Consider the following 16,260-nt stretch of genomic DNA (forward strand, 5'->3'; position numbering starts at 1 on the left):
TAGACACACATGTACTTTCCAGTAAGAGTAGGGGAGTGGGACTAATTGGATAGCTCTTTCAAAGAGCAGGCACAGGCACAATGATCTGAAGGATTCTAGGAGCTACTGGATGATGATCAGAAATGGGAAACTTGACTGATTTTTCCTGAGCATAGACAGCTTCAAGAGCACTTCGACAGCAATTCAACACAAAATGCTTTGCTTAAGTCATCCCTGCTCCCCTACACCAACATTCCTTCCCAAACATCAGTATCAGGCCTTCCACATTCCTTAGGGCTGCACACAACCCAAACGCCAACATAAGTATGTCTATCAAATTGCATTGCTCAACAAGTGCTCACCAAACAAACTTAGCACACCAAATACTAATGATCACCCTGGTGCAAGTGCCTAGTGTCTGTTTTAGGTGCTCATCCACCTACTCTCCTGCTTTTCCAAGGTGCTACCCCAATGGCTTCAGCATAGGAGTTGGAAGACTGCTTTGCCTCTGATGGGGGCATTTGAGATGCCGTGGTCAATGATCTCGAAGTTCAGACCTGGGAGGTCCGTATGGAGACTGCAACAACTTGGCTACTGCCAAAATCGCCTGGTCCAACTAGCTTTCTTTTATTGAGACAGGCAATGGTTGAGTGGCGGCGGGGGAGCAGGTGTGCTGTCATCCCGAGAGGGGATAGCAGGTGCCTCTCCAATGGCACCACTGCCACTTGCATGGGGCTGTACCTCAGTACTTGCACTGACCTGTGGGACAGAAGATTACAGGAGGGCACTGCTGTTTCATGCTTTCTCACAAGCTTTGTAAACTTGTGGAGATGGTGGAGTCCAGATACTGAATGTCACGAATCTGACCTTTAACCAAAGCTGTGTGTGCTGGTGCCACAGGCTCCTAAACTGAAGGCCATACTGTGGCGTGTATAGAGCTGACCACACACTCCATGGTTAACTGCAGTGCTTCAATGCCATGAGCGAGAACCTTACAGAATTTGGAAGTGGACGCCTCCACACAATTCAACATGGTGCGGAATCTCCCAGGCAAGCCACCAAATGTATTGCAAAATTGCTAGTGCACAGTTATCATTCTTCTTTCAAAGGGCTGGTTCCTTGTCATTGCCCTCTGTAGCAAAGCTGATATGTGAGCTCAACCTCTGGAGAGTGGTGTATTGTGCTGTCCTTTCCCCTGCCCTTTGCCCCTGCTCGCCTGTGCTCGGTGAATTACCCAGTGCAGACCCTGTAACTCGATCCTTACCAGTACGTGGGGTGGCAATTTCTGAGCTGGTGACTGCAAGGTTTAGAGAGATTGATGGTGCATATTCTGGAGGGCTATCCTCCTCTTCCCCTGCTACTGCTGGGCTTGGGATTTACAATAGAAAGGGAAAAAGGGAGATAAACAAGGGTTAGTACTTCACGGTAAAGGAAAGCAGTAGCAGATGAGTGGCAGCTCTATACACCAGTCATGTAGTGTGTATGAGGGAGACAGTTCAATTTCAAGAGAAAAAAATGATTGTTAGTGCTGGGGCTATAGTAGAGGGCTGTGGATTGGAGTCTTACCTTAGCAACTCTGGTCAAGTCATTGAATTTTTTCTGGTATTGCTGCAAGGTCCTAGGTGTGATGCTTGTAAAATTGATTTGCCGTGCAACCTCTGATCATTGTCACAGTGTTATTTGGTAGGCATTCTGCATCCATCTGTGGGAAAGAAGGCCTCCTTCCTCCTGGTTACCTTCTCCACCAGGACTTCCACACCACCATCTGAGAAGCAGGTGGCCGTGGCAGCTGTGATTTTCCATAAATCCAGCACTATTAAAGGCAGCATTAACCAAAGGCATTCCCCTTTAAGAGGTGCAGGCTGCCTTTAAATCATGAGAGCCCTGTTGGATTTCCCCACCCCTCGTGGGCGAGCTTCCAGTTACAAGTATGAGTGGTGCTGACAGCTCGCCTTTCCTATGGTAATGAGGCACACACCTCAAAATGATGCGTGCCTCACACCGTCAGCTTCGGGTGGGTGCAGCAGATGCCTCGCCCACTTCTCGCCCATTTTGGGCACAAGTTGAAAATCGCCCCCGTCATGCATTGTCCCTTTAACATTCAGCACAGCAAACCCAAATGCTTAGAGCATTGTGCGCAAGCAATCAAATTTCTTTAGTGTGAAAATACTGTTTGTATTTTTATAACTGTCCTGATAACTTCCAGCTTTTCTGATGTTTTGAATTCACGTTTGACTCATTATACTAAGTATATTTTTTTGTATTCAGTCACATCCTTTCAAGACTTTTCACCTGAGGGGCATGTAACTGTACACAGCTTCTTCAGCTGGAAGGTATGCAAAGCTCAAGACTTCTTTTTGTCTTCTGATGCCAGAGCCTCACTGTGCTTAACTAACAGGAGGCACATTTGCTTCAGGGTGACATGCAGTGCCATGAGAAGTCTGTCCTACTGTCCCAGCTGAGAACTGCTGAAAGTCAACCGCTGGCAAAAGAGAGGACCGGGTAACCCTGATATCTGAACCAGGGATTAGTGGGGCTGTGGTGCATCTTGAGTGCTGTAACAGCCATGCTACTAGGTTGGGCCTCCTAGCACACTCACATAAAAGAAATCCTGGCATTTGGCATTGTATGGATTTATGTTATGGATACAGTCATGATGTTTCTGGCAGGGTTTAAAAAGACCAGCACATCAGAAGGAACTTAAAAATATAGAATCGAAATTGGTTAAGTGATGATAAAACAATTACGACATTTAGAAATGCTTGAATGCACATTAAGCACATAACATGCTGCAGTGAATAGATGTGCGATTCACAACCAATCTAGCTCGTCTTTTAGATTGAAGGAGTCTGTGGTACTACACTGACCTCTGCAGGATGATAGCAATCCTGTACAACCACAGGTACTCATTGTTGGAAGCTTTGTTCTATTGACACGCTCTTGCTGAACTTGTCATTTCCTGCTACTAAAATGAAATTGAACGTATCGATAAAATAGAACAAGCACTGCACAACTGACAATAATTTCTAACAATGCTACTGCACATCTGTGAGATAAGTAAAGATGTCATAGCATATGGCTGAATCTCTAATGTGCCATCAGAGCAATGTTCGTGCATCTCTACATTCTAATGAACCGTAGCTTTGCCGATATTGGTAAAAGTACGGATTCTGCCCAAGCCCTTGGCATTCTCTGGCGCAATGTATTGTAGTTTTAAGTTTCAAACTGTAGAAAATGTGAAACACAAAGAAGCAAACTACGTTGAGTTGATGACATTCTTCTTTCTGAGTTAGAAAGTGGTAGGTTCAAGCCCCACTCTAAGCACATAAACTATGCTGACACATCACTATGGTTCTGAGGGAGCACTACATTGTCAGAGGTGCCATCTTTCAGATGAGGCCCTGCTGCCTGATCAGATGAAGGTTAAAAAAAGAAATCCCATGCCACTTTTTTTGAAGAGTGGGGAATTCTCCAAGTATCCTGGGAGAAGGATAATTTATTTCTCAAACAACATTATCAAAAACAGCTAACTTGTTATTTATCTCATTTGCTGATTCTGAAACCTTGCTGTGTAGAAATTGGCTGCTGTATTTGCCTAGAAAACAGTGACTAGTCTTCAAAAAAGCTTTGTTGAAGATACATTGTCACTCAATGTGACCCTTGCATGCACTAGCTCAGATACTGGCACGAGCCATACTTGAGAGGCTGGACTAGAGGACTTGATAAATTTGTCTTTGTTCTGGTTTGGTGTTGCTGTTTATATCTGTAGTAAAGTGAGGGCAAGACCCATAAGGCTGGACTGAAGGAAGACAATTAAATGGTGGTAGTAAGGACGGCGGTGATGAGGATTGCAGGACTAGTGGTGTATTAGGGATGGGAGGGATGGTTCAGGTGAAGCATTCTTCGATGAGCCGCTCTCTCAGAGCTCTGGCAGCTAGGGACATGTGGTCAATGCTGCTCCTGCTCCTGCTGCACTTGTTGCTGCCTAGCTGGTGGTAAGGGCTCTTCCCTCATGATGGCAAAGTTATGGAGCATGAAGCAAATGACCACAAATCTGGATAGCCGCTCAGGGCTGTACAGCAAAGCTTGTCCCGAACGGACCAGGCAGCGGAAGCGTTGCTTGAGCAAGCCAATTGTTTGTTTGATGACATTTCTGGTGACGGCATAGCTCTCATTGTAGATCAGCTCTGTAGTTGTGCCCAAGTTCCTGACAGGAGTCATGAGCCATGTCTGGAGGGGATATCCATTGTCGCCCAGTAACCAGCCTGTAGCCTGATGACTGGTTGGAATAACGACAACACAGAGGACTGGCTGAAGATGAAGGAGTCATGACTGCCACCAGGAAACCGGGCATACATGTGCATGATGCACTACATGTACTCACAAATCAACTGAACATTGAGGGAGTGGAATCCCTTTCAATTGAAACAGATGCCAGGCTGGTGATGGGGAACACACAAGGCAATGTGGGTGCAGTCTTTGGCATCTTGGGGAAGTCTGCCACGTGGACAAAGCCTGGTGCTCTCGTCCTACTTCACTCTGTCCAGGTGGAAAGTAATGTAGCTGTTCCTCCTGGTATAAAGAGCCTCAGTGACCTCCCTAATACAGCAGAGGACTGCAAACTGTGAGGCATCGCTGATGTCACCTGCTGCAGTTTGAAATGAGCCCATGGCATAAATGTTAAGGGCCACGGTGACCTTGGCCTCCAACTAAATATTTGGAAGACTGAAGCCATTGTCTTCCGTCCCTGCCACAAACTCCGTTCCCTAGCCACTGACTCCATCTCTCTCCCTGGCAACTGTCTGAGGCTGAACCAGACTGTTCACAACTTTGGTGTCGTACTTGACTCTGAAATGAGCTTCCGACCACATATCCGCGCCATCACTAAGACTGCCTAATTCCACCTCCGGAACATTGCCTGACTCCGCCCCTTGCCTCAGCTCATCTGCTGCTGAAACCCTCATCCATGCCTTTGTTACCTCTAGACTTGACTATTCCAACGCACACCTAGCCGTCCTCCCACGTTCTACCCTCTGTAAACTTGAGGTCATCCAAAACTCGGCTGCACGTGTCCTAACTCGTGCCAAGTCCCGTTCGCCCATCACCCCTGTGCTCGCTGATCTACATTTGCTCTCAGTTAAGCAACGCCTTGATTTTAAAATTCTCAACCTTGTTTTCAAATCCCTCCATGGCCTCACCCCTCCCTATCTCTGTAATCTCCCTCAGCCCCACAACCCTCTGAGATATCTGTGCTCCTCTAATCTTGGCCTCTTAGCGTTCCCGATTTTAATCGCTCCACCATTGGTGGCCATGCCTTCAGCTGCCAGGGCCCTAGGCTCTGGAATTCCATCCCTAAACCTCTCCGCCTCTCTACCTCTCTTTCCTCCTTTAAGACGCTCCTTAAAACCTATCTCTTGACCAAACCTTTGGACATCTGCCTTAACATCTCCTTATGTGGCTCTGTGTCAAAATTTGTTTTATAATGCTCCTGTGAAGTACCTTGGGACATTTTACTGCATTAAAGGCGCTGTATAAATATAAATTGTTGTTGTTGACAGCCAGAGGCAGTGCTGTCCATGCCCTGGTGCGAAGCTTGAGATGTGGTTGCAGCAGGCGATATAGGTCAGTGTCAGCCTCCTTTGTGAAGTAAGGGTGCCTCATTGTTCCTCCAAATAGTTCATGTAAGAGAAATGCTTCCTGAAGACCCGCTGTGGGTACAGCCGACATTCACCGTGCCCTCCTCCTGCCTCTTGTCACAGCTGCTCTTGCTTTCTGCTGTCTTCCTTGTTACTCCCCCTTGTTGTCCAGCCCTAAAGACAGGCCTACGTGTCCACCTATGACTGTAATCAAACTGTTTTGAAGGCAGGCAAAAATAGCGCAACACCAAGAAAATCTTCTTCTCAGCAGTCAAATTTCAGTTTCCGGAGTCAGAAAACAAGTTAAAAAAACACCCCGAAGTTAACCAACAGCTTCAATAATAAATCAGCAACTAACCTGTAAGTAATAGTTGATCCCTTTAAATCGAGCTGCTGAAGGGTCCTTCCCATCTGTTAGCGCCACGAGTTACTGGGCGAGTTTATCATGTGGAGAGTCAGCAGCCGGGGCAGCCCAATATCAGAAAAGGGTCCTACAACAAGCATAGGACCCTTATGTAAATATTATAATTCTCCACTTTAATAGTTCTGGTGCACGCCCCGGCCACCGACTGAGAAGCGCGATCCAATATGGCAGGTGGCACACTTCCGGCTTTCAATGAGCGTGCGCACCCCGCCATATTGAAAGCTTGGACACCAAGTTTGCGCCTGAAAAACGGGCGCAGTGCCATCGAATTTTTAGGCCAACCTGTTTTGAGGTGCTCTCATACTTTGAGTGAAAAGGGAAGGAAGGCAAAAAATTCTGAGGTACTCTTAACCCGCCCAGGAATGGGTTGAAGAAAAACAAGCATTTCTGAGACATTTATCATCCACCCAGGGTTGCTCAACAATGCACTGACACCAGGTTAATGCCATCCAGCTGCAGAATATTTTGCCATATGGACCAGTAACAAACTTTGGCAGTAATTCACTTGCTATAATAGGAGCGATACAAAGAAAACACTTACATATGTACATTTAAGTGAAAACCATAACAATAGTCCATAGGGCTAAGCTAATAAAGCTGGAAACATTTTCTGAAATAAAATACACTAACAGAATTTTGTTGTTTCATCCTTGAACCGTGAAAGGTTAAACAAGAGAATTGATACTTAAAATAAACAGCAATGACATCATTTACAACTAGCCTCTGCTAGGTTTTATTTACGCTTTATATCAGCGCAGTAATGGAGACATATTTGACTGCTGTATTCTGCTTCTTCTGTACTATTTATATAGCAAACAAAAATCTCTCTGTTTGTGTTGTGGTTTAACAATGACATAAAGCAGAGAACTCTGAAGTTCTCAGTCTACTTTTCAAACTTTATAAAAGTCAAATTGCTATTCTCAGATTTATTTATTATATTCCAAACCATAACATTAGGCAGAAAGAAATCTGATGATCTGGGAACCTATTCATAACAGAGGTTTAGCATTTAGCAAACCTGTAAATCAATCGCAAACATTAGAAGTGAGACATGATTTTATAAAGTTCTTTTTCTAAGCATTAGTAAAATAAACACAGCTGCACACATTCTTTCCATCCCTGAGAATGGCCAGGTTTGCTGTGTACTCTGATAGGGGCAGCTACTCCCTCTTCAGCAGGGGGAATGGGAACTCAGGTTCGGATCTATTACCACCACATCATGTCTACAGGGGCACATTCTTTCTGATTAGAAACACTATGTGTGCCAGATGATTTGTTTTGCATTGTATTGGACCCGATACCCTTCTTGGAAAATTGCTCTAGTAATATTGAGTGAACCATCAGTGATCCTTTGAGTGTTGAATGTCATTTGTCAACAAAGTGATTTCTGTACATTTTATATTTTCCCTTCAATTTTATATACATTATTTTTTCTTTCCCCAAATGGTCTCCCACTGTATTCTCCAATAAAGAGAATGGGCAGTCATTCTGCTCATGGGCCTCTTTCTCTGTGGCTCTTGAGGTGGCTGCTATGAAGTTTGCAATAGTGGGGCAAAATGAGTGGCCTACTCATTTTCTTCCCACTCTCTCAATGGCAATTATCCAGCCTCCGCTGTGCAACTCACCTGTACACAAAGTTGAGATCTGGATCCCACTTTAGAGAAATTGCAGTATGTACCACAAACTGTCACTCCCTGGCTTAGCATGTTGAGGCCAGTTGACCATTATGAAGCAGAATAGAGACAGCATATTTCATCCACAATGACAATTTCCAGCAGTCCTTTCAGAAATGTAAGGGACCTATAAGATTGCCTTTCAGATGAATGAAAGAATACATATAATTCACTATCACTGCTGAGGTATTCTCTTTTTATTCAGCCAAGTATGGAAAGAACTTGTATATGCTTGTTCTCAGTGTGGTAACAAAATTGTACACATAGGTTTTCCTTCATAGCCCTGTAGCACCAATAAGCTCCCTCTGCTCTCAAAGGCAATCACTAACTCCTTCCCCATGTAGGCAACACAAAATAAAAAGGTGATTTCAAATCCAGGTAAAATAAATTCAAATCTGTATACAGAATGCTACATCTCCTGGTATTTGGTTTCATCTTTAGTTCGATAATACATAGGCCGACCATGATCAAAATGTTATCAAATGCTTCAACATGGGTTAGACTGGGTAGAGTTGTGAGTGTAGCCTCAAGTGAATTCCAGAACATCACATACTGCTGGTGACTGTTAAGTGTTAGTGGAATTTTTAACACTTTGATTTTTTTTATATACAGCATGTGAAGTAATAGATCTATGAGCAGTTAAAAGTGTCAATCATACTTAGAAAATAAGCTAAAAAAAATTGTATATTTTTTCCTATTTTGGTATGGAAGTACAGTACTACTTAAATCCTGAAAGGTTTAAATATTATGGATGCAACAACTCTTCAAATAAACAATACTGCATTGAACATAGTTTAAGTAACCAGGGTAAGGATGAGCAAACTGCTCAAACTTGGCTCGGTCCTTTAACAGTAAATTTTTCAGTGTGGTTTATTTGATCTTCCCCAGTTTTTTTTACACAACTGGAAGTAGCACTTGATTTTTTTTTTGTTTCTTCCCCTGAGAATGACTTATCTTTTGGTGAAGAAACAAAGGGAAAAAAATTCAGCTGAAATACTGCAGTCTCGCACTGTTTTTGTGAATATATACCAACACTTCCAGTTCATATACAATCAGGCAGAGATCAAATACTGAACCGCATCCACATCAGAGGAATTGCTTCCACAAGAACTTGTCAAATAAAATCAGTTGATTCATCCTTAGACCAAGAGTTGAAAATTTGGACTATTTTATCCCTAACTTGTTTCAGCGTTAAAGCTAGAATTTAAAGGATATACCCATTATATTGAGTGAGCAGAAGAGATGACAGAGATCAATCTTTTTTTACATAGGTCTGAGCAACACAAACATATTTTGATTATTTGGCCAATCTTTGACAATTCCTGAATAAATAGAGTAGGTTCCTTTTAAGGATATGTAGGAGCATTTTGAATATTTAAAAAAAACTCTATCAGAAATTTATCTTTTCAGTATTTGTAACCTTGCCCTTAAGTGGCAAGTGGCAAAATAGAATTTTTGTCCCCGGTTTGTCTTTCTCCTTAGTTTTAAACATCATACCTAAAATGGAGGCCACACCTTTATTAAAAGTAGTGTGTTTGCTTGGAGATGGGGTGGGGGGGCGAGATCTTTTGCCCTCCTGCCACCAATCTTTCCATGTAATTTGGGCCAGCAGGATTGGAAATGACTTGGAGATGTGCTCTGCTGTATCCCACTTTTAAATAAATTCAATATTCCGCCAGGAGTGTCATTGGGCACAGGAAGCACCGACCTACTCGCTGACATAAACACTGAAATTAATCTATGATGGCAGAGTGATGTTCTGTGTCACATTATCCGTCATTATGCATTAATTTACGCCTGTTGTAAGGATGGCCTGTAAAACACAGAGGTTACTCTGGTGCAGAGATTACGACAGAAGTAATTTTGAATAATCACAGTGCATAGGTTTAGAAAATGCTGACAAATTTCAGCTGAACAACCAGTAAACCTTTTTTTTTTAATTTTTCTGGTTTTGGCTGCATGCTGAAGGTTTCGTTTCTGCTCGACTCTCGCTTGCCTTGTAAAGTTTCGGACCTTTGCTCATGATGGCAGTCCCAATAGGAATCCTCTTGTGCTTGGCTGCCATTGACAAAGATGAGGAGGAGCAGCAGAGAGGTAATAGGTGGGTAAGGCTCTACAAGAGTCATCTGCTAACCATCACCACCAGAAGCTACTGATCCCAATAATTCCACCTGCATCTAATGCAAGAGCAGTGCCTGAGGAAACTCTCCTTTGCCAAGGAAGCCATCCAGGGAGTGGATTCTTTGGAGTGGTAGGATTTCCCAGAGTCCAAGGTGCCATTGATGCTTTCTATGTGGCCATCTGGACTTCATTTGTTGATGCCGTTACATACATTGACAGTAAAGGAGTCCATTCCCTGATTGTGCAGTTAGTGTGTGGCCATCGACATAGAATAATGCAAGTCAATCCATATTTTTGGGAGGGGTACCACAATACCTTCATATTGATACAGTCAACTGTGCCACCTTTTTTTTCCCAGTGCAAAGATCAGCTGGATCCTGGGGGAGAAAGGCCAGCCCATTTTTGCCTTACGTTGACATTGGGCAGTATTTTGAACAAAAAGCCTTCCCAAAGAGTTTCTCAGGAACCAGGAAAGTTTTAATGAAGCCCATTCTGTCAAGCAGGGTGATAATAGTGCACACCATGGGAAGGATGAAGGCACTCATTCGATGCCTAGATAGACCTAATAGGGCTTTGCAATTCAACGCAGCATTAGCGTGCTCCACATTCCACAATTTTGTTCTAAAAAGAGTTATCATCATGAAGCACCCAGAACAGTGGGGAAATAGAAGGCAACAGGGCTTAGAAGATGCTTATTGGCATCAAGAACCAGAAAGTCTGATAAGGGGATTGCTTCGCCAGCAGTCACAGCAATTCAAAAAACCCTCATTATGGACACCTTCTCCCAAGTGGGTGGACTTCCTAGCCCCATGAGGTCATTAAACTTCTTCCGGCACTGGAGAGCTTTTGTGGAAATAGCACTTAGTGCAACTGTAGTGCAGCCAATGCTTTTGATGCTCTCCTGCTCTACATGTAAACAGGCTGTGCCTTGTCTGCCTTGACTCCTGCAGAAGGGCCTCTAGTTCATTATCTGTGAAATTTGCTGCCCGGCGTGCTGAAGGAGAATTGCTGCCATTGTAGTTTGTTCTTTTTCCTCCTACACTGCCTGTCCATTTAAGCTGTTGCAGGACTTTAAATTCTGTTCCGCCAGGTGAAGTCAGCGGGAATGCTCTTCCAGGCACCAGAAGGAAAATCTAGGCCTCCCCTGCCCTGGGCTTCCTCCCCTCCCTTACACAAGACCCTCCCGAAACTCCCTCCTCGTGACTTACCTGGTGGCCGGTGAACCTGCCTTTGGTGCTGGCCAGCAGCCTCCTGCCACCTGACAATCCGTTCCTGCCCGCCAGACAGCAACCCCTGAAAAATCACTCAGAAATTTAGCCGAGGGATCCTGAAACCGACATTTGGCCCCTCATTAACACATGTAAGGGGCCTCATGCCTGTTTCAGGCAGACTTCTAGGTATCCGCCTGTGCCAATATGGCAGCACCGATACCCAGGCACTGATTGGGCACAAGCCTTTGCTTCCCAAAATTGGGCCTCATTGTGGCTGTTTTACACCTGCAAAAAAGTCCAATTTCGACCTCCATATCTTGTTTTCACTGAGGAAAATGATTTATTTTTGTAAAGTGCTTCATCACAGGTTCTATAGCAATAATTTAAGGAGACTGGTTGATTGGATTAACAACTGCTAAGCTACCTCCGCTATATTGTTTGTTCTGTAAATAATTCTATTTGTGAATAAACCTGCTTAATAATTTAGCATGTTAAGAAAAGTCTCTTGTGAAGCTCATATTATCCATCTCCTGCAGTGACATGACCTGTAGCGGAATTTTACTTACTATCTGGAAGCAGTTTACAATAAAAGGGAGCATTGTTTGCCCTGCAGCATGCTATAGCCCATCCACTGTATGCAGAAGGTTAAATTTAAGATCAAAAGGGATTGCAGACCTGCTTATGAAACCTGCCTTTTGCAGTGAGAATAAGTAAAATGTATCGGGAGCAAGTCTAAATTGTAACATGAAATATTTTATCAAATATTATGTGGTGATTTATTTTAAAATTAACTTCATGTGAAGGTTTTGTTTTCTTAGCGTCTGTTGATTTCCATGGATTTCTTCAGTACTACAGTTTTGTTGGTATCTAGTAAGCTCTCAGATTATGTTTGGGGTATTGCATGAAGTCAAATGTATAACTGTGTTTGTCTTAGGACTACAGCAATACCACATACCTCTTTCTGAAAAAAACAACCTGGGTTTTATTGCCTTAAGCTCCCTCAATATATAATGCTTTAAATCAAGCAGCATAACAATCAGGTATTCAATAAGAGTTTAAAGAATATAAGATTCTGCTATCCCTTTTTATTTTTCTGTACAGATCATTTTGTCACTTCAGCTCTAATCTGGTGTTTTCTGCACATTACCATTTTGCACAAATATATATTAATGAGGAAATTTTGGGCAGCTTGTTCCTTATTTCAACTCCAAATGGGCACTTGTGGAAATAGCTGTTTTGAAAATTTCCTGATAGCACAAAACAAAATACGTGCCAAATAAAGCATAAAATAGCCTTTGTGCCAACACAAATGTTTTGAAAATCTGGCACTAAGGTTTTAACATCTCAACTCAAGTGGAGAAGACATTAATAATCCAGCATGGAGTGGGAAGGAGAGCAGAAATTTTTAATGAAATTGCCCTTACATGAAATCATGGTCTAAATATGGATATTAAGCAGGATGTTATTAGTCCCATTACTGTATAGTAATACCCTAAAAATCACTTAGTAGGGTGTAAGTGTGCAATAGGTGTGCCATGGGTTTTGCAGTTTATGATAGATCATAAGTTCTGAGTCAGGGGAAAAGTAAGGCACTGTTTATTTTACTGTGTGCTCATTAAATGATCCAGGACATCTGGCTGCCGTGTACATTTCCCCATGTGACACTCTTGTTTCATTTCATTATGAAGTTGGACCAAGAGCAACTGTGTAGAGTACTTTAGTAATTCTAATGCCAAATTAGCAGATTGCATTATGTGAACCAAACCTCAACCAACACAGTTAATTATTACAGCAACTAAACTGGAACCTAAATGTGCAATTTTTTATGAGCAGAATGTAAATTTGAATGCTTTATACATTACACAGACTATACAGAGTGTAAATGGGGAGGACAGATGGCATTCTGATAGTTACACCATCATAATACTGCATTCTTGACGACTATTTGCATTGCGATTTCTTCTAGAGGGTAAGGTTTGTCAATTTCGGTTGAGGGAAAAGGGAGAACCAGCCCAAATGGAGCTTCCTTCCTACATTATTCAAAAACACCTTCTAGTAGTTCAATCATGGCAGGTCTTGATCAGTTTGACAATACACCAAGTAAAATGGGCACTTATTTGGTCACCAGACCTCCAGGGATTGTATAACCCCTATGAGACTTAATACTGTACTAGCAATGTAACCTCTAATGAATAGATCCACCACACCCTTTCTTTCTCTCTTTCTCACTCTCACCTTTTTGCTGGTGCTTCAGCCACAGATGGTAGTTATTTGCTTGTCACCCACTGACGGTAGGAAAATAATAATGGCATGCCCTCACAGGATGTGCAGAGAAAGAAAAAAAGGAAGAATATACATTTATATAGTGCCTTTCAAGTCTTAAGACATCCCAAAGTGCTTCACAGCCAATAAAGTACTTTTGAAGTATCATCACTGTGGAAATACAGGCAAACCTGGCAGCCAATTCGCACACAGCAAGGTCCCAAAACAGCAAGTGAGATAAATGACCAGTTTTTTGGTGGTGTTTGTTCAAGGATAAATATTAGCCAAGAAACCAGGAGAACTCCCCTGCTCTTCATTGAATAGTTGGATACTTACATAGACCTGAACAGGCAGACAGGGGGCTCCGTTTAATATTTCATCTGAAAGACACCTCGGACAATGCAGCACTCCCTCAGTACAACATTGAAGTGTCAGCCTAGATTATGTATGAGAAGCAAGAGTGCTGTCATTGAGCCAAGCTGACACCTAAACATTTTGCAGTTCTACGGGCACCTCTGCTATCACTCTTTTCAAGGTGCTACCTGAACCCCAAATTATCTTGGGCAATACTGATACAAATTCAACCACAATGGCCCAATTTAGACCTGTTCGTGTTTTGAATCTGGTTTGACCCTCAGCTCTAACATATACGGGAATTTATACTGCTACATGCACTAAAAGATAAAGAAAGTACTTGCATTTATATAGAGCCTTTCACAACCTCAGGACGTCCCAAAGCGCTTTTCAGCCAGTTAAATACTTTTGAAGTCTAGTCACTGTTGTAATGAAACGCGGCAACAAATTGCGCACAGCAAGCTCCCACAAGCAGCAATGTGGTAATGGCCAGATAATCCAGTTTTTTTTTAAGTGAGGTTGGTTGAGGGATAAATATTGGCCAGGACACTGGGGAGAACTCTCCTGCTGTTCTTCAAAATAGTGCCCTAGGATCCTTTACGTCTAACTGAGAGGGTAGATGGGGCCTAGGTTTAACATCTCATCTGAAAGACGGCACCTCCAACTGCGCAGCACTCCCGCAGTACTGCACAGGAGTGTCAGCCCAGATTAAGTGCTAAAATAAATTGTTAACCTGAACGCACTATACATGTCATATGTTAAACTTTAATATGGGGACTGTATACCATGCATAGTTTTATTTTACCTCTAAATAAAATGTCATTGAATTTTGCAGTCAGATCGCAGATGTGGCAGATATAAACATAAAACTGTTTTTTAAAATATATTATTAAAACATTGTAAAAGACATTGGCCTAGAAATCCGATAAAGCCCGAAAACAGGCGGTGCCACTGCAGGGCGAGGTTTGCTCGCGCCCGTAAAAAGAGAGGCAGCACTGTTATTTTGGTGCTGCCCGCTGATTTGAATGACTGCAGCGCACAGCCTGGCATGGAATGCGCTTCTTCAGGCTTGGCCGTAGCATCCCCGGAGCGAGGCGGCCTTTTCTTAAAGCTAGGCTGTCATTTTAGAAAGTAGTCTTGAATCCTTAAAGGGGAACTGCCTTCTAAAATAAAAAAATAAAAATCATTTACAAATAGGCAGTCTTCAGCCCTTAGAGCTCAACTGCCTTCTGAAGAAAAGAAAAATATTAAAAATAATTCCAAAATGGCAGTCTTCAGCTCTTAAAGTAAAAAAAATGGTAAAAGTGCTTCAGCACTAACACAAATGGCTCAACAGGCCAGGGAAAGGACACCTAGGGTGTCACACGCAGCGGTCCATCTTTGTGCATAGGGTCAACACTGGAAGATAGGCCCTCTACCCACAGGGGGCTAGGAGGCCCTCCAGAAAGAAGGGTGTGGGACCAGATCACCAAGGTGGTCACTGCCAGCACAGTTGCCCCCCGCAGGACCTGGCTCCAGTGCCCAAAGAAGTTTCATGACCTCAGATGAGTGGTCAAGGTCAGTGAATGCATCTTCAAAAGCTACCTCCTACCAACTGCACCACTAGCCTTACACGCTGCTCAATGCAATAACCACCTCCGCTGCCCCCCACCCTGCAATCACTTACCTACCAATAATCTCTACCAAACACAAGGCACACTTCAAATTCCTAGCTTCACCTCACCCCCTTGAAGGAGACAGTCTTGGCAGGGGAATGGCTGAGGCCTTTGCCAGCGGCAGGGCTGAAAGAATACAAGATGCTGGTATCCTCATACATAATCCTCCTTCTCACATCCCACTTCCCCCTCATCCCACAATCTCTTCTGATGTATAAGCTGTGCATGGTGTAAGCATGCAGCTCTTGCTTTCCCGCCCTACCCTCACCACAACCCTACCCTTGTGCCTTCCTCATTTCAGACACCCAAGAAATCCAGCCTGCCCAGCCAGTGGTTAACCAAGGGAGAGAAGAGTGAAGAAGAAGAAGAATTAACACCGTCACTCGATTTGACACTTCCAGCCACCAGCTCCTCCAGGTCGTCCTGCAAGGCCATTTGCAGTGTCTCCCACTGAAAGTCAGCAGCCTTCCACCAGTCACGCTGCAGCCACTGGGGTAGCACTGCGTGACATCAGCAGGATAGGCAAAGGCAGTTGCAAGACAGTCACTAATGGAATGCACAAGGGTGATAAGTTGATTTCTTGATGTCATATTAAATGCATACATGGATAAAGTTGGTTTGAAAAGTTTGCTTTGTGGTGGCTTTTATTTCAGCATTGTGGCCAAGAGGACGCTGTGATGGTCAGTAACAGAGGGAAGGTAAGGTGTGGCACAAATGTTGAAAGAGGAATTGGGGTTGTGTGTTCACTGGTACCACAGGCGGATGATTCCATCCCGGATATCCCAGCCAAAAAGGGGCTGTCTGAGTTGCATCCTTCCTTCCGCTTCCTCCTCTTCTGCTTCATCCTTTTCTGCTTCTTCCTCTTCCCTCTGTGACTGTTTAAATGTATTGCACCAAGCCACTACTTCAACCATAGAAGATAGGAGCAGGAGTAAGCCATTCAGC

At 43.4% G+C, this 16,260-nt stretch overlaps 1 long non-coding RNA gene across 1 annotated transcript in view; it reads left to right on the forward strand.

Moving 5' to 3' along the window:
* Positions 1–15,943, forward strand: part of LOC147106236 (uncharacterized) — a 36,480-nt gene extending 20,537 nt beyond the window's left edge. Inside the window, exon 4 of the long non-coding RNA XR_015081399.1 lies at positions 15,617–15,943. This is a non-coding gene — a long non-coding RNA (uncharacterized LOC147106236). The remainder of the gene's footprint in view (positions 1–15,616) is intronic.
* Positions 15,944–16,260: the final 317 nt, after the last annotated feature.

Source organism: Somniosus microcephalus, chromosome 16 (assembly GCF_052327205.1).
Source record: "Somniosus microcephalus isolate GS21.2 chromosome 16, FLI_Smic_1.0, whole genome shotgun sequence".
Lineage (NCBI taxonomy): Eukaryota > Metazoa > Chordata > Chondrichthyes > Squaliformes > Somniosidae > Somniosus > Somniosus microcephalus.